The 20510-nt window shown below is 42.3% G+C and overlaps 1 long non-coding RNA gene across 1 annotated transcript; it reads right to left on the minus strand.

Moving 5' to 3' along the window:
- Positions 1-574: 574 nt before the first annotated feature.
- On the minus strand, positions 575-15399 carry LOC130708998 (uncharacterized). The gene is made up of 3 exons (XR_009009404.1): positions 15220-15399; positions 4675-4807; positions 575-3842 (listed from the first exon to the last, which is right to left on the minus strand). It is a non-coding gene; the product is annotated as an uncharacterized LOC130708998 (long non-coding RNA).
- Between the last annotated feature and the right edge of the window lie 5111 nt (positions 15400-20510).

Raw genomic sequence — 20510 nt, forward strand, 5'->3', positions numbered from 1 at the left:
AAAACCAAAGGCTGGATTCAGAAGACCTGTGTTTATATCCCAGCTCTGCCACTTAGTTACAGATGAGCCAGGGCAAGTTACTTCATCTGGGAACTGCTGTGAGAATTAAATGGAAAAAGGATTTGTAAACTGTGATTGTGCTGTAAACATTGGATATTATTAGTATTAGTCCATTCTTTCTAAATTGGCCAAATAACAGAGCCTAAGAATAGTATACAGGGATTAGTCATTCTTTCCGAACTAACAAAAAGAAGAACACAGTCTGGGATCTCATGATACTGGTATTAAGTCTAGTGTTGGAAAAAGAGTTTGGGTAGATCTGTGGAAGGCTAATGATTCACTTCAGAACTCCTGGAGTTACTTTTCTGCTTTGCTGTTATGGGGTAAAATTTTTGTGACTATTTCAATATTTGCAGGTAACCACAACATTTGCATCTCTTAATAATTCAACTTTTGTTGGGGGAAGGCAACAAGAAGGAAAGAGAGGAGAATTATTTCTAGGTGAAGTTTACCAATTCTTTTCCTCAGAGTCAAATGTATTCTAAGTATTGTTTTTGACAACACATTGGAGTTGGTATTTTTTTATTTCTCACAAATGTTAACAATTCTTTCTTTATCCAGACAATCCAGAAATCATATTCCAATATGGTTTACATTTTTAAGTAAATGATGGAAAGGACCAAAAGAGACTTCCAAGGCTGAGAATTATTCATCTTATAAATCCTACCACATTTCTGAACACTGGGCAGCTCTGGGAATGGGTGAGCAGGCTTCCTAGTGTAAGGCTTCGGGACCCAGGCTCAGTGAAGAATGTCTGAGGCACCAGTGGGAACCTGGGAGGCAGATCACTGATGAGATAAGGCCCTTCCCTTCTGACAGTTCCTGCTGCAGCCAGAGGAAAGGTGAGAGGCAAAGTCTGGTCATTAAAACCATCTGGGCCCTTTATTCCTGGCCCTGGACCCACCCCATTCAGAGGAGATGATTTCTTAAACTAGCCATTGCTCCTTTCTTCTTCTTTATGCCTCCACTTCCTGTGTGAATGCCAGGCCCCTCTTCTCCCCATCCTTCTTAAGCTTTTCTTGTTTATTCTTACATTTTGGGGTGAAGGATGATTCTGGAAAATGAAGGCACGTCCTCCTCCTTTTCTGGATCTTTTCTCCCTGTAGCTGTATTCCCTTCCTCCCTTGTTGACTCCTCTTATAAACATAAGAACTGTTGTCACTTCTTACTGGATTGGGGGCATTGGAATGGGGGTCAGAAGACTGGGCTCCTGCTCATCAGCACATAGATAAAGTGGCTTTATTCTCCTTGGACTCAGTATCTCAACTGTAAAAAGAAAGGAAGGGTAAACTAGTGTGTCTCTCCATCTATTTCTCTCTAAGGTTCTGTGTAAAATCAGGTCCCTATCAACAGCTGAAGATGGAGGTCTTCAGAATTATCTTGCTAACTTCTAAAGCTCTGCAGTTAAGCAAATGTTCCTTGTATTTGCTGGGTGAGCCATCTGGGTGCATTTCCAAAAGAAGCAAGTTGAAACACTGGAATATGAATAAATTAGGAATCAGTGAAGATGAGCCTGGAGAAGTGACCTCAAGCTTCGTTAGGAGGGACCTTGTCTTATATGTTAGATTTGGAACTTTATTCTCTGAATGATGGAGAATCTTGCAAGTATGATCAGATTTGTGTTTTAGAAAGTTCATTCCGATGGTTACATGAGGGATGGTGAAGACAGAAGTCAGTGCCACCAGGTAAAACTACCACTAATTTTTCAGGCAAGAAATGGGGAGGATCTGTATTTAAAAAGTAGAATGTATTTGGAAAAAATGGGAGGGGGCCAATTTGATACATTTGGGGATTTTCTGACTGAGGGAGTTCTGGAGAGACTCTAGGACGGGTCTCTCACTGATGTGAGTGGGTGGATGATCACAGTGGACACCTATGGCTTTGTTTACCTAGCATTCTGTGTTTTTTACTGAAAAAATATACACTTTTTCTTCAGAAAACTGCTTAACAATTTACTTCAAGGGAGATGCCATTGTTTTTCCCGTAATTTTGCCCCCGTGGACTTAACCGATTGGTCCAGAAAGACACCTCACCTGTGACGATCATGGAACCTCAACCCCTGGAAGCAGGTAATGGATGCAGAGGAGGGCAACTGACTCAAGCCAAGCCAATCAGAGTTCTTGTCCAGATGTTGAACTTGGAACCAAAGCAAGCTTCAGTCAGTCCCTTTTTATGGATAGAAATTTGCTAAGGACTGAATTTTGTGACCCCCCCCCCCCAAATTCACACGTTGAAACCTAATCCCCAGTGCGATGGTGTTTGGGGGTGAGGATCATGAATGGGATTCATACCCTTATCAGAAATGACATGAGAATGATGCTCTCTCTCTGCCATGTGAAGATACGGTGAGAAGGCAGCCATCTACAAGCCAGGACGTGCATGCTCACCAGACACAAGATCTTCCAGAGCCTTGACTGTAGACTTCCCAACTTCCAGAACTGTGAAATATTTTTCATTGTTTGTTATTTAAGTCACCCAGTCTATGGTATTTTTATTATAGCAGCTTGACCTAAGACAAAGTTGCAAGATAAAAGATGATGGAGCCGGCAGCCATGTTTTCCACCATGTACAGCAGTCAGTCTGAAGCAAAAGAAAATGAAACTAACAGGCAAGGAGAAGCAGAGAGCAAAGTCCTGATAATGTTCGAGACCCTGGTTCCAGTTCTTCTTGGGGCCCATTTGCATCCCTGTTTCTCCTACAGTTTGATTATACAACACTCCTTAGATTTCCTGAGACAATACTTCCCCTTTGTTGACTAAGCTAGTTCAAGTTGAGTTCAGACACTTGCAGCTAAGAGTCTTGACTAATATCGCAGTCCATTAATTGAGCTGGGAAGAAATAGAGAGAGGCAAGTCTGAGAGAGAGGAGAATGAGGTCAGTTTTGGACATTTTAGGTTGAGTTGCTTTGGACATCCACATGAAGATTTCCAGATGAAGTGTCCATGATGAAGCTGAAGATCAGAAGATAGATCACATTCTCCAAGTCATCAAAAATATATTGAAAAAGACAAGTCTAAGTCTGATGTCCTATAGTGCATCACTAGATACACCCAAGTCAACACTGATCCTTTTAGGATGATATTGTTTAAGTCGCTAACACCTCTGTTCAGTTGAACTAGTATTCAATTTACCATTCTCACACTGATTCAACAATGATATCATAAAGTGTTTTCCTAGGAAGCTTGATGAAATCAGGACTGAGTATCTCTCTGGCATCCCCCTAATCTATTTCAGGAGGATTGCATAGACATAAGGTAAACATGGCATGAGCCTGACATGATTTGATCTTGGTGAACATAGCTCCCAGCACTGGCTCCAAATCAATGTTGCTGTTTCTAAATATTCATAAATCAATCATCAATAACTTATTTTTTTGGCTAAATCACTTGTCGTCATCTAAATCAGTAGAACTAAGAAGTAGTAGGTGGGTATACTAAATCTTAAATAAATTCTTCACAAATTATAAAACATTTCTCTTTCAGATCTATTCATGGATGCTTGTGGGCCTCCCAGGAGGGAGGTCCCAGCATTCCATGAACTTAATGGTGCCTATTAATTCTCTTTGTTGTTCTGTTCAGCGTGGAAGGGTGCTGCTTCAGAAATGCCAAGTTGACCCCCCATGGGAAAAGTATCTTTTCCTTTATGCCACACCAGAGGCTGTGGCCGGCATGCTTGTCCTTTCGAGGCAGAGAAACCTGGGGCGCAAGTATTGGTTCCAGCCCTTACATGCTGTGTGATCTTGAGAGAGTTGCTTAAACATGCTGAGCCACAATTTTCCTCATCTGGAAAATAGGAACAATGATTAATTCTTTAGTACATGTATGAGAATTAAATGCGATAATGTGCATACTATACTAAAATAGCTCCTGGCACATAATCAGCTTTCGATAAAGGGTAGATGTGACTGTGTCTGCTTATTTGTTTTATTTGATGATGTTGTTTGCTTCTTCCTGTTCCCATTTACCTGTGCATATCAGTGGTCTCGATTCCTTTGCATATCCTTTCTTTCTGGCTTCCTATTTGAATTATTTCTTTCATTTTGGCTGGGCATAGTACATCTTCATGAAAAAGCTACAACACATTCCTCTACTGATAAGAGTCATCCATATGGATAGTTTGTATAATTGGTGACCTTCTTAAGCAGCTAGTCAAGAGAGGCCCATGGTCATTCCCATCCACAGATCTGGCATAGTGTTCATTTCTGGGCTGATTCTCCAGTAAGTCCAGGTCAAATAAAATTTACACGCTGTGTAAATTAGGTACACCGTACTAAATATGTTCATATAAGAAATTACACACATGTCATTTCCTATCCCCTTATGAGGTATTCATTTCTTGCTAGTGGAGTTGGCATGACAGCAATGGCTGAGACAAAACTGCCCTGAAAAGTTCAGGTAGCAGGGCCTTGCCATGTAATATGCAACATCAAAGCACAGGCGGAGAATAGGCTCAAAGATTTTGCATCCACAAAAGCACAAGACCATTGTGGAGTAACCTCCTGAGTAGCTGTCTCATCCATCTACTCCCCCCATACCCACCACATTCCCACGGTAACACTGTGCTCACTGCCAGCCTTGTTTCTCCTCTACTGCCAGAGAGAGTTTTCTAACTTACAAATATGACTATGTCGCTTTGCTGCGTGGGCCATTCGATGGGCTTGAACAAGGCACCTGGTGACCCGGACATGGCGCACCTCCCCGGTTGTGTTTCTCACCACATACAGCCTTCTTTCTGGTCTGTGGTTTGACTGCAATAGAAAGCGGAGTTTTCAGTTTCTCCAGTGCACCACTGACATCTCTCCTCGCAAGCTTTGCCCTGATTAGAACCTCCCTCCACTTCCCCAACTTTTTTGCTTTTTGGCCTAATCTAGATATCACTTCCTCTGGGAGTCTTTTACTGATCTGGGTTAATTGCCCCTCTATGAATAAAGACACTGTGAATCATGGAATTTACCACATTATATGGGAATTGCCTTTTTACTTGTCTAGATCAGCCTATTAAACTGTAGGGACCATGGGGAAAGATCGTGTCCGATTTGCTCAACACTGTGTTGTCAGGACCACACACAGCTCAGCCCAGAGCAGGCCTCTAGTAAGTCCATGTTGAATCAGTGAATGAATGAATGAATGGATGAATGATGACATTAGAAGGTGGCAGGAATCAGAGCTGAGATACCAATCCCAACTATATGAAATGTTTGAGACACATTTATACTAAAAAATTATTTGTTGTTTATCTGAAATTCAAATTTAACTTGGCATCTTACTTGCTAATGAAATGCCTCTTTCTGTATGTCTCAGGAATAAATGTATTAATTTCAACAAAGCCAAATCTTAGACTACTGACTACCTTAGCAGTCAATGTAGAGAATAATCATGTTGCTGGTGATGAATAAATTGCTTCTCTTTCTCTTTCTTTAAACCATGGGGACTGTGTAGGGTTTTTTTGCTTGAATTTCAGCATTTCAGTACCCTGGCTTAATGTGGACCAATATAACATGCATTCCTTTACATACTCTATTGTTCTGAACACCATGGTTGGTTAAATTCCTAGGAAGAGCTGTGACCCTTTAAAATTGCTAAATTCTAATTCTTTTACACATTCCATTGACAGTCTAATTTGCTGACTCTTTTTGGACTCTCCCACTTTTAAATTTTACTTTCATTATTGCACAATCTGTAGTTACTGCTGCTGAGTAACTAATGAGTAATCTGATTTCCTTTTTTAATAAATACAATATATCTCTCTAATTCAGTTTCACCAAGAACTTATCAGAGACCCTTTTTAAGATAGAATTTATTTTCTCAGTGAATTAATAAGGGAACAAACACTGATAAGGTTAAGGGCACAAATATTTATAACACAAACTATATCATAAAAAGATATAGGTAACAAAGAAGGGAAAAATCTGTAATACACAATTGGTTACACAGTTTAACATATTTGTTGAGCATCTAATGGAAAATACATGAATTACTAGATCACTAGGAATCTTTAACCTAAAATGCCATAAAGAAAATCAATTTAATTCCAAAATTATTCATTTATTAAGAACGTAATTATTTATTTCCATTTAAGGTTTTAGCCTAGGAGAATTGCAAATAGAAAAATGAGTACCTTCCAGAAGGAACAGTCTTATTTAGGGGTATGACATAATTTGGCAAGATAAAAGAAATTGACACTACATAAGAGGTACAGAAAAAATTCAGTAAGAACTAAAATGATGTGAGCGAGTTCCCTTCCAACTGGAGGACCCAGGTAAGAAAGACTTTGTTCCTGGTTTTTACAGACATGGTGGCATTGGTCCTGGGCCTTCATGGGTAGGTAAGATTTCAAGATGGGTGAGAAGGCCCTGCCTTGCAGAAGGGTCCCTGTAGCAAAGCCCTCCTCCCCAACTTTCAATTGCTTGAAAACTACATCCTCTAAAGAAGGCCCAGAACAATGATCATACAGTGGCCACAAGTCTGAGAATTTCCAAGATGGCATCATAATTGCTAATAGGGTCTCTAGAGATACTTAAGACACCAACTGAACTGAGAGCATTACTAGAGGTACACTGAGAAAACATGGAGTGGGGAGCTCTCTGTGTCTGTGACAGTTACGTATAACTAGATTTAGGAACTAACATGTGTATTTGAAGATGATGTTTCCAAATAGTATACCTGTGACTGGATGGTGCAGTCTCTTGAAGCTCTTTCCCTAAGCTTAAATACAACCAGCCCCTCAGTCGACAGACACGAATACTCCTTAAAGAGGTGCCTGCCTTTTCCCAGCTCAGGGCCCCAAGTGCTAGCAGCCACCATCGCGATGCTTTAGAGGAAGTTTCCATGGGTGTGCTAAGGTATGTAAGGAGACAAGTCCAGGAGAGGTTGTGGGGACTTTCGGTTCTGATTCATTTTCTAGGATCATGTAGCTCTCAGTTATCTGGGCCAAAGGGTGTGGAAGGCAATTGCAAAGCACAACCCTAAGCTTTCCCCGTAGCCTCACCTCTGTATCCCAGGATGCTCTCCCAGCAAGCTCTCCTCTCTCGCTTAGTTCTCCTGAGGTCACTGCAGCTGGAGTGTGAGTGTGAGTGGCTGGGGAGGCCAACCATGGAAACAGGAACTACAAAGCTACTTGCCCCAACCTGCATCTCCAAAATCCAGGAAGCTCCACAAACTGAGTTTTTGTAACTCATTTGGCAGCAAAATCTGACCTCACCTGAATTCATTTGAAAACAAAATCTCACCTGGACTGACATGAGGCTATTTAAAGTCTTCAGCCGCCTGGCACAGATACTCACATGCTTTGTTGCAGAAATGTAATTTAGTACAGAGTGCTGTCCCGGAGTCTGCTGGGAGTGTAAATAACATACAGTACTTACACTGTACTACTTTTTAAAAAATCCAAGATAATTCTGAACTCTGACATCTGGCCCCAGGATTTTGGATAAGTCCTTGTGGTCCCACAGTACAAAGTGTACCATTGATCATTCACAGGGTAAAGAGCTGAACTCACTGTACAAAAGATGGACCTTGGTTCACTTATTTCTAAATTCTCACCCTTTAGCAAATGAAATTAATATTTTTCTAGATCAATACGTTTCAATAAGTGATCTTGGGACCCTGGAAATTTGTAAGCTGCTTTATGGGGTCTATACTTTCATTGTTATATAGTAAAAAATATTATTTGTACTTTATAATGACAGCAAAGACATTACTGATAGCTCATTAAAACCAAGTCAATTTCTTCTTCCTACTAGTCTCCCTCTCTCTCCCTCTTTCTCTCTCTCTCTCTCCCCCCCAGCTCCTGTGTGTGTGGAGGGGGCAAGTGGAGAAAATGGCTTCATTGATACTACCAGTGTAGTACAAGGCTTTGTACTCAGGAAGTGTGTAGGGCAGTGTTTACCAGAGAAACAGAATCAACAGGACACAGAGAGAGAGAGAGAATTTATTATAAGAAATTGGTTCATGTGATTATGGAGGCTGGAAAATCTGAAGATCTTCAGGGTGAGCTGGAAAGCTGAAGACCCAGGAAAGCTGATTCAGTCTGAGTCCAAAGGCCTGAGAATCACAAGATCCCACGGTGCAATTCCAGGCTGGGAGCCAGCAGGATCGAGATCCACGAGGAGCTAATGTTTTAGTTTGAGTCTGAAGGCAGGAAAAACTCTCTCTTACTCAGAAGAGGATCAACGTTTCTGTTTCACTCAACTTATTGAATGAGGCCCATCCACATTAGGGAAGGAAATCTGCTTTACTCATTCTATTGATTTAAATGTTAGCTTCATCTAAAAACACCCTCACAGAAACTTACAGAGGTATGTTTGACTAAATATCTGGACACCCCATGGCCTGGTCAACTTGACGCAGAAAATTAACCATCACAGACGGAGAACACATGCTTAGAGTTTAATATTCTGTGGTCACCATCTGGAAATTTTCAATACTCTTCTTTTGAATTTATATTTTCTAATTGAAGCCCACCCAATGAACATTAAGAACTTACCAGGGTCTTGGAGCCTCAATTCACCCAAAGACCCACCTGCACCACCTCCCAGCCTCCAGGGACCAGTTCTTATCGGCCGGTTCCTGCATCCCTGCCTGGTGACGGCTGCAGCCGCGGTTCCTGCACAGGACCTGGGCCTGGGGGGAAGGACCAGGGTCAGGCACCCGGAGGGTCTGCCTTGGTTCTGCGAATGTCCCTGTGCCTGAGGTCATGTGACATTAAATATCAGAAACAAATGAAACAGCAGCAAAAACACCAAGACACATCAAGAGAAAGACTATGGAAGAAAGGAAAAAACTGTTTTCCTGATTTTTTGAACAGAGGCCTGAATTTCCCTTTTGCACAGGACCCTGCGAAGCTCGCAGTTGGCGCTGGACAGGAGGACACTCCAGGAGGCCAGTAGCTGCCTCTTCGTCCCGCACAAACACAACCACGTACACATACAGGGTGTTTTTCACTGTTGTGGGGTTTTCTATTTTTGGTTGTATGGATGCGAAAGAAGGAAAAGTTCCAGAATCGGTTAATTCAATGGATATTTTTACCTTGGATCATAACCGACTTTCCTTTTCCTCCTTTCCTGTTGGCAGGCAGCGCGGTCCTGCTGATGCTGGCCAGCGGCTCCCATGACCGTCCTTCTTACTCACTTCCGCCCCGCCAACCTGGTCCAGGAAGAGTCCTCCTCCTCTTCCTTCATCCTCTTCTGTCACCATGACTGCCACCCCTGCTACTCTGAAGAGCTGTCGCGCCTGTATCAGGTGCTGACTGAGTTATTGAACGTCTTCCTCACAGCCATTCAGCGGGGTACATGGAGTCACACCCTGCTCTGCAGAAGGGGACACAGTGGCTCGGGATCTGCATGGGATCTGTCACCCGGAGGTGATGAGGCTGGAAGCCGCCCCTGGCTGAGCTCTTTCTACAGAGCCACCGCGTACATGGTAACAGCCTCCCAACTTAAACAGCTCATCTTGTCATATTCAAAAACAAGTCCAAACCTTTTTGTCTAGCACTCAGGGCCTCCGTAACACAGCTGTATCTACCTTCTAACCCTATCCCCACTTACTCCCACATTAGTCAGGTCTCTTTTGGTTGCAAGGGACAGAAACCCAACGTGGCAGAAACACAAGAAGAATTGATTGCTTCCTGTAACTGGAGAGTCCAAGGTAGCACAGGAGTTTTGCTCCAGGCACAGCTGGTTCTGAGATTCAGACTCTGTCCTCAGGATCTCCTTTCTTCCCTTGTGGCTCTTCGTCTTCCAAACGGGCTTAATTCTTAGGCAACCTTCTCTGTAACAGCAGTGATGCTGGTGGCAGAGCTAAATTTACATGGTCTTCATAGCTAGCAATCACATAAAAGAGAAAATAATCCCTTCTCTTCTTGTATCCTTATTAATCTACCCAAAGGACTCTGCTTGGCTCTGCTTGGGTCATGTGCCTGCTCCAGAGAAGTTCCACATTCCAGCCCAGGGGCCTACAGCATCCTGATGGTTCAGGCTGAGTCCCACATCTATTCCCTTTAGGTGGCAGGCAGGGCCCTGTGATTGGCAAGAGTAGTGGAGAAGCAATTCCTGAAAGCAAGGGAAGTCAAACAAACAAACTAAAATATGTCCATTAGACCTCCTATGTGAGCTGTCAGCTCTGACTGAGCACAGTATACTTTTTCCTGACTCTAGATTACTGTTCATGCTGCCATCTTCCCTACACACCTTCAGATTCCAGAATACTCTCTGTTTCTAACGTTTATCCTTAATTTAGGATCTGAATTAAGCCCCCTCTTCTATGAAGCCATATCCAGCTTTCCTTCCCAAGGGGATCGTAACTTTCTTACTACCTGGGCTTTATTTGTTTATAGGTGCTCCCCATGCTTCAAAGATCTGGGCATGAACCAAGCGAAAGGTTAATGCAGCTTCAGCCTCCCTCTCTGGTGAGGTTTAAGTTCTATGGCCAGTTCAACCCACCTCTGTTTTGCCAGAAACAAGATTGCCTGTTGCCCGAAGCATTGAGTACGATGTTCTGTCCTTCCATTTGTCCTGCATTCCCTTGGTGGCACCAGCTTAGGGATGTGGGGTAGTGTTTTTAGCCCCACAAAATAGTATCTCATTCCTCCTTCCTTTCTGTGAGAATTTGCTGTCTGGCATGAAGACAGGAGGTTACCTCCCACTGAGCCAATCCTCTCCCTCCTGTGACCTTCTGTGATGCCCTCTCCTCTGTCATTCATCTGGCACTTAGCATAGACCAGCTTCTCCTGTTGGGTATCTTTGCATATTAATATTGACCAATGATTATGATAGACTGTACCACCAAAATAATAACTAGCAATCTGTGGTAGGAAGTCCCAGGTAAACTGTGCAAATAATAATAGAGGTTTTAGTGTATTTATGGAGCCCTTAATAATTGCTCCACTCTGTGCTAAGCACTGGCTGAGTGGCATTTGGAAATATGGAAGACAGAGCCTCTTTCCTTAAGGCAGTGTCATCTTGCTGCAGAGACTAAACTCTTTGGAAATAATGAGAGAAAAGTTCATGCTGCACTACAAGCTGTTGACTCTGAGAATGACTGAGCGGCAGGTTTACGGGACTCAAGCAACCAGTTCTGGTCAGTCCAACTTTATTTCGAAGCCTGGTGCTCATTAGGAATCTACAACAGGAATGAGAACCAAGAATTCCTAACACTGGCTGCATATATGGATGGAAACAATGATTGAGTACCTAAGACAAATTTGTCAAGAACCTGAAGGACATAAGCTTAATGAAAGTCAATTGAAGATAGGAAAAGTTCCAGGTCAGATTAATTTTGATTGTGTCAATGTATTAGTTACTACATAGCTTCAGCTATAATAACAAAGACCCAAACATAGCAGTGTCTGAAATAAAACAGACAATTCTTTTTCTTTCATGTTAACTGTCCAAATGTGAGCTGTCCAAGTTTAATGTGGCAGCTGCATGGTATCACAAACCTTAACTCCTATGTTCCTGTTCCGTCATCCTTGGCATGCAGCTTCCATTTGGCAGTCTAAGATGGCTAGTCCAGGTGCTGCCATCAAATTTGCATCACGGTAAATGGGAAGGAAAAAAAGGGACTAAGAGTGAGTATGCTCATACCATTTAAAGGCATGATTCATAAGTGAAACACATCATTTCTACTAACATTCTATTGGTCAAAACTTAATCGTACGGTCTTACTTAGATGCAAGGGAGGCTGGAAAACATGGTTCTTGGTTGGGCTGCCATTTGTTTAGCTAAAACTGAAAGGGTCCTATGACTGAAGGAATAATGGTATAACCAGTAGTAAGTAAATTAGAGCTGAAATAGGAGTGGGATGGAGAGAAATATATATGCTTAATCTGTTGATTGGTTGCTGAAACAGAAGTGCTTCCAAATTGTTAAATTTAAAAATACTTCTCTTTTGACCTTTAAGCTTCTTTATGTCCCCAGTATCTTAGTGTCCATCTTCTGTTCTTTTAATTTCATTGTTCCATCTATCTCTAAGCCTAACATTCTTGAGGAGCTAACACACCTAACAGGATTAGGACATGGACAAAGGTTAGTTCATTCATTTAGTACATTTTTGTTCAGTGCCTACCATATGTGAAGCACTGTTCTAGGTGCTTGGACACATCAATGAACAAAACCAATACCCCACCTTGTGTAGCTCCTGTTCTGATAGGGGTGGGGAATACACAGAAAAGAAGAAACTTTGGTTTCCACGGAAACAAAGTTAATTGTATCTCTGACAAGACTACAAACTCCTAGAAGGGTGGAGATGACATCCCCTGGTCTATAGCCTTATAAAAGTGGAATACCCTATGTGTGTGCTGTCTAGATGTTGGTTGAAAGATAAATGTAAATGTAAATAAATGTAAATAAATATCTCTCTATATGTAAATAACAATGTAAATAAATATCCCTTAACAATGTAAATAAATATCTCTCTATAGTCCCTTGGATCAATTTTCTTTGAGAAAAAAAAATTTGGCAACCTTGATTCATTTTTTCATAATCAACTGGATCCATGTATACAGTAAGACTCTTTTTTTGGTGTATTAGAAACTTAAGTAGATTAGGCAAAAAAAAAGAGTGGCGGTGACAATTTTTTAAAGGATTCTGGGATGTCTTATGTCTTAAAGACAAGCTGCATGATCTTAGGGACAAATGGAACTAAAAATTCAAATGCAGCCAGCACTTTTTCTGTCTCACCTCTCTAGTTGTGAGCTCATTTTTTTCTCTGAATATTGGCTTCCTCTATGGGGTAAGGAACACTGCACCTGCAAATTTCACACCCCATGCTCTCAGACAAGAGAATATGGGATTCTTTGCCACACTCCAGTGTGAAAAACTCCAAGGCAACACTCCAACTGGCTTGGCTTGGGTCACGTGTCTAACCCTATATCGATAATCTATGGCTAAAGAGTTGGGGTAACAGAAAAGATATGATCCTAGAGAAAGAGATCAGATGTGTGGTTACCAGAGGTGGGGGTAGGAAAAGGGGGAACTGGGTGCAGGCAGTCAAAAGGCACGAACTTCCAGTTATAAGATAAATAAGTCCTAGGGATGCAATGCACCACATGATGAATATGATTAACACTGCCGTACGTTATATGTGAAAGTTGTTAAGAGAGCAAATCCTAAGTGTTCTCATCACAAGGTTTTGTTTCTGTATGAGATGATGGCTGTCCACTAAATTTACTGTGGTCATCATTTCATGATGTACGTAAGCCAAATCATTATGCTGTACACCCTAAATTTATGCAATGCTGTACGTCAATTATATCTCAATAAAACTGGAAAAAATAAATACAGAAGAGCAAAGACATGCTTCCTGGGTGCCCACTTCCTGGTTATGCCAACTCAGTTTGGGCATGGAAGCTGTTTGCTGGGTTGTCATAAACTATGAGACTATCTCATCAGTCACTTATCCAAAAAATGATCCCAAAGACTGAGCAGGTTAAGAGCAGAATTATTTTGAAAAAGTGGAATGACTCCATCTGCCAGTCAAATTCCAACTCCTCACTTTTTTGAGAGAATAGCAGGTTAGTTAAGCAAAACTCACAATCAGGAGTATGTGTTAATTGGTTTTGGTTTGTTTTGGAATAGGCCTCAGTGTATACATCTTTCGAGTGTATAAGCCTACAGCAAATGGGTGTTCAGGAAGTTCTGCAATATCCACAGATAATTATCTTTCAAACAAAAAACTGAGACATTAATGTAAAAAGTATTCTGCAAACATTTTATTTTAAAATGTCGGGTCCCAGGAAAACAGCTCCAAGTTTATAATCTTTGTATTCCGTTTGGTGCTGACGTGCATTATAATTTTTTCTCCTCAAATGAAAATGTTTTGAAGCAAAACTTCTTCCTTCCTTTATGACTCTTCATGGATTGACATCAGAGTTAGTTTTTATTATCTTTTCCTGCCAAGGATTTGTGTAGGTTGACTAACACTGGAATGAGAGGGCAGGGCCTCTGTTTTTCTGAGCTTTGTAAAGTCCTTAGTAGCGACAGTGTGTGGGCATCCAGAAATCTTTTAATTATATATACGAGAAATGGAACATAGTATCCAGCCTCCAACGGCATATAAAAGGTCCAGCTTTGACTTCCATATCCAAACCAGTTGAAAAGTTGAAGCTCTTTTCACTAGTGACCCCTCTGCTTTCTTCCTGGATCAAATCCAGTTCAGCTGTCCACAGCTCAAAACCTGTTTGGTGATCACCTTATGTTTTTCAGCCACCTTAAGTGGCTTGATTTGTTGGTCAATATTACTGAAATAAGAACTAGCTGTTGGTGTAGCCCAAACTGTCAGATCACTGTCTTTCAAGCTGGTATAGTTGGCACTGGTCCCCGTGTGACACTGGGACCTTGTAGATCGTTCCCTGCTGTAGAATTCTGGGTGGTCTTGAAGTGCTTTCCAGGAATAAATGGTGCCAAGCACAGCATTGAGGTGAGGGACATCAGGAAGATGTCCTTTCAAAGCCAAGATGGTCTTTCAGGTTCCAGAATTGTTGGATGGCATTGGCAGCCCCCCTCCTCCCACCCACACTGCTGGGCCAGTGAGGAGCAGCACACAGGGCTCCTGGGCCATACCAGCTGCCAAAGCCCTCCTCCAGCCGACAAACAGGCAGTTGTCTATTTTTACTTTGACTAGACTCTGCTTCCGTTTACTGCAATCACATCCTCTAAAGACTGATGTCCCCTCCTTCCTCCTCCTTCCTCTTTCTCACCGTTATTTATAAATGCTGTATACTTGTTTATAGAGAAAAGAGCTGCTGATGTAACTGCCAACTGAACTTCCAGGTGGCTTTTTTTTTTAATTTTTTTTTTATTGGAGTATAATTGATTTACAATGTTATGTTAGTTTCAGGTGCACAGCAAAGTAATTTAGTTATACATATACATGTATCCATTCTTTTTCAGATTCTTTTCTCATATAGGTTATCACAGAATATTGAGTAGAGTTCCCTGTGCTATACAGTAGGTCCTTGTTGGTTACCTATCTTATACATAGTAGTGTGTGTATGTTCATCCCAAGCTCCTGATTTATCCCTCCCTACCACATGCCTTTTAAGCATCAGAGACATTTCTACGCGTCTCTTTTTAGTTGTTACCCCTGAATTGAGAAGACCAACAGCAGGATGGCGGTGACTCACACCCAGAACCCAGAAAACAAACACCCAGTACTGACTCACATGCTGGAACCGGGGAGATTCTGAGACATTCCTTTGCTGAAAACTGCGTATGCGAACAACGCTCCACATTCCCGTCTACAGGACACCAAGCTGGCCCTTCCTGCTGAGGTGGGAGGAAGTCAGGGCTGTGTCACTGACTCCGACAGGGAGTTTACTGGGTCAGTAGAGGGAGGGCCGTTGGGACTCATATTTCTTCTCTTTTTTTCCAAATGGCGTTGGAGAAAACCTCATGTATCCTGTGTGAGTCAGTCGTGAGTGTTTCTGCTTCTGGGTAAGGGTGTTGAGTCACCACTCTCCCTCTCCCCTGCTGGTTTTAATTGTGATTTTAATTAGCAGGCTGGTCCTCTGATCAGAGGTGTGGGCTTTCATCGGGAGGAGTTTTCTGGCTATGTGGTCCTTGGTTGGCCACTTGGATCTTATAATGATAAACTATTCTTTAGTACTTTTCAAAAGTCCAAAGGGCTTTACTGAAATTTAACCCTTAGGGCTCTCAGTTTAGATTTAAAAATGAGTGAAGATGGCGATTTTTTGTGGCAAAGTGCTTTGAAACCCTGAGATGAAAGGGAACCCCTAGAGAGAAATTAACCTCATTTATTTTTTAAGCAGTATTTTGCATGCATGTGTGGACAAATGTAATCTGAGGCAGCTTGAATTAAGAGCCTCTTCTTCACTCTGCTTGTGACCCTACCTGACTCCAGCTAAAGGACCTCTTTTTCTTTTCACTTCTCTGTTTTCCAAGCCAAGGTCTCTCTGAAAGGGAAGACTGGTTCAGACTTATAATTAACTCTGGTCCCTGACTCTGGGCCTGGACCCCTGTGTGTCTACGCCTCCCCAGCTGGAGGAATCCAAATACAGCACAGGAAGTGTTACCGAGTCCAAGCTCACTCTGCTTGCCACACACAACAGGCCAATAAGCTGGAGATGACGTGTTGAGGCAAGGAATACAGAAAGCCTGCAGACCGAGAAGATGGCAGACTGATGTCTCAAAATAACCATCTTATCGGGGTTTGGATGCCAGTTTCTTCTACAGAACTGGAGATGAGGAAGTAAAGTAAATAGGCTATAAGATTTGCAAACGTCCCCTGGAATGGCCAGCCTTGGGAAGGGGATGTGTTAATTTCTTCTTTCTTGCAGCCATTCACAGGTGGGCAGGGTCAGGATGTTTCCCTGAACAAAGGCACTTTGGTTTAACATTCAGGCAGAGGGGCAGGGTTCCCGGAGGCAGGCCATTATGTATAGACAGTATCTTTTTAGTGAACAAAAGCAACGGGAAGCAAAGGTTAAAGTAAAAGAAACAGATCCAACATGTAGACAGATTTGGCTCTTCCCTGCTACAGAAGGGGCATTCAGCGGAGGCCCCAGCTTGGTTTTGCTTCTGTATCTGTTCCGGGAAGGGGGACCCCCTCCAGAGCCCGAGAGTGGGCTCTTGTCTGACACTCAGAAATGAATTGTCCAAGGAGACACACGTGCTGACAAAGCAAGAGACTTAATTGGGAAAGGGTGCCCGGTTGGAGAGCAGCAGGATAAGGGAAACCAGGAGAACTCCTCTGCCACGTGGCTCGCAGTCTCAGGTTTTATGGTGATGGGGTTAGTTTCCGGGTTGTCTCTGGCCTATCATTCTGACTCAGGGTCCTTCCTGGTGGCTAGCACATCGCTCAGCCAAGATGGATTACAGCGAGAAGGATTCTGGGAGGTTGGTAGGACATATGGACTGGTTTCTCCTTTCTCCTTTTGGCCCCTCCTAAATTCTCCCAGTTAGTTTTCAGCGGCAGCACTATGTTCCTAACTGGGACCTCTCGTTGGGAGACAATTCATGCAAGTGGTTATCATCGTGCCTGGCCAAGGTGGGCGGTTTCGGTCAGCGATTCCCTAACATATCGCTTGCATTCTTCACTGCATTCCTGAATCCCAGTGCACACCTGGCAGAGCACTCCTAAACTGTTTGGGGCAAGGCTAATGGTATTACCATTCATATTACTAATATAGTGCAATACTCCTATATTGATTTCTATTTAAATACTGTTGGCCCTTGAACAATACTGCACTGGTCCACTTATACACGGATTTTTTTCACCAGTAAATACTGCAGTGCTACACAGTCCACGGTTGATTAAAACCAAGGATACGAAACTGCAGATCTGGAAGGCCGATTGTAAACTTATACATGGATTTTTGACTGTTGGGAGGGTTAGGGCCCCTTACCTCCATGTTGTTCAAGGTGAACTGTAGTCATTGCCTACAGCTCCCATTGTTAAATATTTTGAATTTCACTCCTGCTTTGTGAGCTAGGAGTGTCTTCCTTCTTAGTTTCATACAGTGCTAAGCATAACATCCTGCTTTATATGTGAAATGCATATACTAATTGATTGGGGAGGAGAATGGAAAACTCCAGCTGCTTGTTTAGGCCATCAGAGTAGTGGAGGGCCAGCTTGGAGTTTCACTACAAACTGTATTTGGGTGTTTCTAGAAGAAAATTTAGAACTCAAATTCTCCCATTCACTCCCTTGGGGGTTCTGAAGTGAGAGAGGGCACACAGAAAATCAATGACTGGATAGGAAACAGAATGCCCTCTGGTTATGGAGAGCTGACCAAAAAGCTGATAGCCTCAGGAAGGTTCTGCTGGAGGCAAGACCCAGGCCTGAGGCCTAAGGTATCTGTTAAGGACTGAATGTTTGCATCTGACACCCCCATAATTTGTATGTTAAAGACCTAACTCACAATGATGGGGCCTTTGGAAGATAATTAGGTTTATATGAGGTCATAAGGGGGGGTCCTTCATGATGGGATTAGTGCCCTTATAAGAAGAGATACCAGACAGATATCTCTCTCTCTCCCGCTCCCCACTCTCTGTCTCTACCTCTCTGTCTTACCCTCTTGTTCCCCTTTCTCCCTCCCTACTTGCACACAAAGAAGAGGTCTTGTGAGGACACAGCAGGAAGGTGGCATTCTGTAAGCCAAGAAGAGAACTCTCACCAGAACCCAACTACATTGGCACCCTCATCTCAGACTACCAACCACTAGAACTGTGAGAAAATTAATTTCTGTTGTTTAAGCCACCAGGCTATGGTATGTTTGTTATGACAGCCTGAGCTGATGAAGACAGTGTCCTACTCCCCATTCACTGGATTTTCATGAGAGACCCCAGTCCCACATGCAGAGATTTTGAAATGGAGGGGACCAGTGTGCCTGAGCCCACCCCAAGAAGGCCAGTGGCCTAGAAACAGAAAAATGGTCTATTTCCCCAGATACTAGGAATAGAGGGGAAAGGATGGAGCCTGGTCTCTGCCTTCAAGACACTGCCCATCAGTGTCTCAGGTTTTGACCAATCAGAACTCCTGTTCTGGTGAGTGAGGATAAGGGAGGGAAGACAGGACCCTGTTGTGTGCCTTAGGATTACCCAGAAGACACATTCCTACAACTGTACCAAGGGAGGTGGGGTTGGGCTAGAAGTGCAGTTTGCACCTGGCATGGTTGGGCTGTGGGGGGGAATACCCAACTTCTCTCCCCATTGGCTCTGCATCTCCCTACCTCTCCCTGGGCTCTGATGAGATTTGGGAAATGGCAGCTGCAAGCCCAGTCTCATGAACTTACCCATTAGGGCTATGCTTCTCCACCTCACTACACATTGGAATCACTTGAGGTACTTGGGAGAAGATTCTGATTTAATTTAATTCTAGGATGTGGTGGGTGTCCGGATTTTTTAAAGCTCCCCAAATGAATCTAGTGTGCAATCAAGGTAGAGAACAGCTCCAGATGGGCTCTGAGTGAGCGCCTGACACAGATCTATCTCACTAACTTGTCTCATGATTCTGACCTATCTCATACTCCTCTCTGGGCCAAGTGAATGGATTCACTACACATGCAGGCACATAAGGTCTTTGCTCAAATTGCTTCATTGTTTTGTGTTTCAACAGACTTGCTGGACCAATAAGGACGAATTGTTCCCTTGCTGTGCCTGAGTTACTACCCAATGAAGTCCACATAATTTCAAAAGATGTGATATTGTCATACATTCTTGGACAATGTGCTCCTAGATTCCATTTTCTGGATCACTTCCTTCCTCCTGTGTGAAAAGACTACAGCAAACATCTAATTTTCCTATCTTTTTTAAAAACAAATAAATTTATTAGCTGTTTATTACAAACCAGGTAATCTGATAGATGATTTTGAGGCACAGTGTGTCATTTAATTTTTTTTATGTTTTAATTTTTATCAAAGTTGTATATGTACATTGTTTTAAAAGTTAAATGAAGCTTCCTATGGAAGTAGCAATCCTTCACTTTTATCCCTTCCCCAGTCCCCACTCCCCAAAGGCAACCGTGTTTACCCTCAGTTGTTCTAATATTTTCCACTATATGTCCACATAACAGGCTTACCCTGCTATTCTTTGATTTTCCCCTTTGAGAGATAATCTGTTGATTTCCTAAAGTGAAAGATGAGGAGTTAATTCTCACTCTGCCTCTACTACACTCACAAATACTTCCTCTCTGGTATCCTAATTAAGGCATAGACTTTGGTAAATTTGATCAATCTCAGTTAATTATGTAATATTACCCACAGCTGAGCCATGTAATATGCTGATTAGATTTTCTTGCTTGAATAACTTCTTGCTTTCTCTGGATTTAAGAATTATCTCACTTTTTTATTTTCTTAATTTTCTGTGTAAATTTTAGTAATTTATCTTCAAATTCTCTTCCAGAAGGATACATCTGTGACTATGTTCAAGTGTATCAGGTAATCCATCAAATTCAAAGTCATTTTTCTTTTTAGGATGATTGCTGGTGGTGCCCTCTTTGTGCTGCTCCAATCTGGACTTGCTGTGCACTGGACATGAGAGCTGGTGTTCGAGGACTTCCCTCATCAGCATCTCAGGGATTACCTTCACCTCTCTCCTGGGTTGGATCTCTGGTTTCTAGAAACTCATGTACTCCTCTTTCTTGGTTTACTCCCTCATTTACTCCAGTAGCTTCCTTAGCAAAGTTGTATGGGAGGAAAATCATTTGAGGCTTTGCATATTCTAGCTTCACAGTTGATTGATAGTTTGCCTGAGTATAGAATTCTTGATTGGAAATAATTATCTTTCAGAATTTTGAAGACCTTGGTCCATTATCTTCTAGCTTCTAGGATTCTATTGAAAAATTCACTGCCATTCTGAAAACCATCCCTTTGTATATTATGTATTTTTACATTCTGAAAGATTTTAGGATTTTTTTTTTTGTTCTCACTATTATGAAATTTCACAACAATATGCCTTGGCATGAAGTTTGTTTTCATTTATTGTCCTGACTCTT

The sequence above is a fragment of the Balaenoptera acutorostrata genome, chromosome 10, assembly GCF_949987535.1.
Source record: "Balaenoptera acutorostrata chromosome 10, mBalAcu1.1, whole genome shotgun sequence".
NCBI lineage: Eukaryota > Metazoa > Chordata > Mammalia > Artiodactyla > Balaenopteridae > Balaenoptera > Balaenoptera acutorostrata.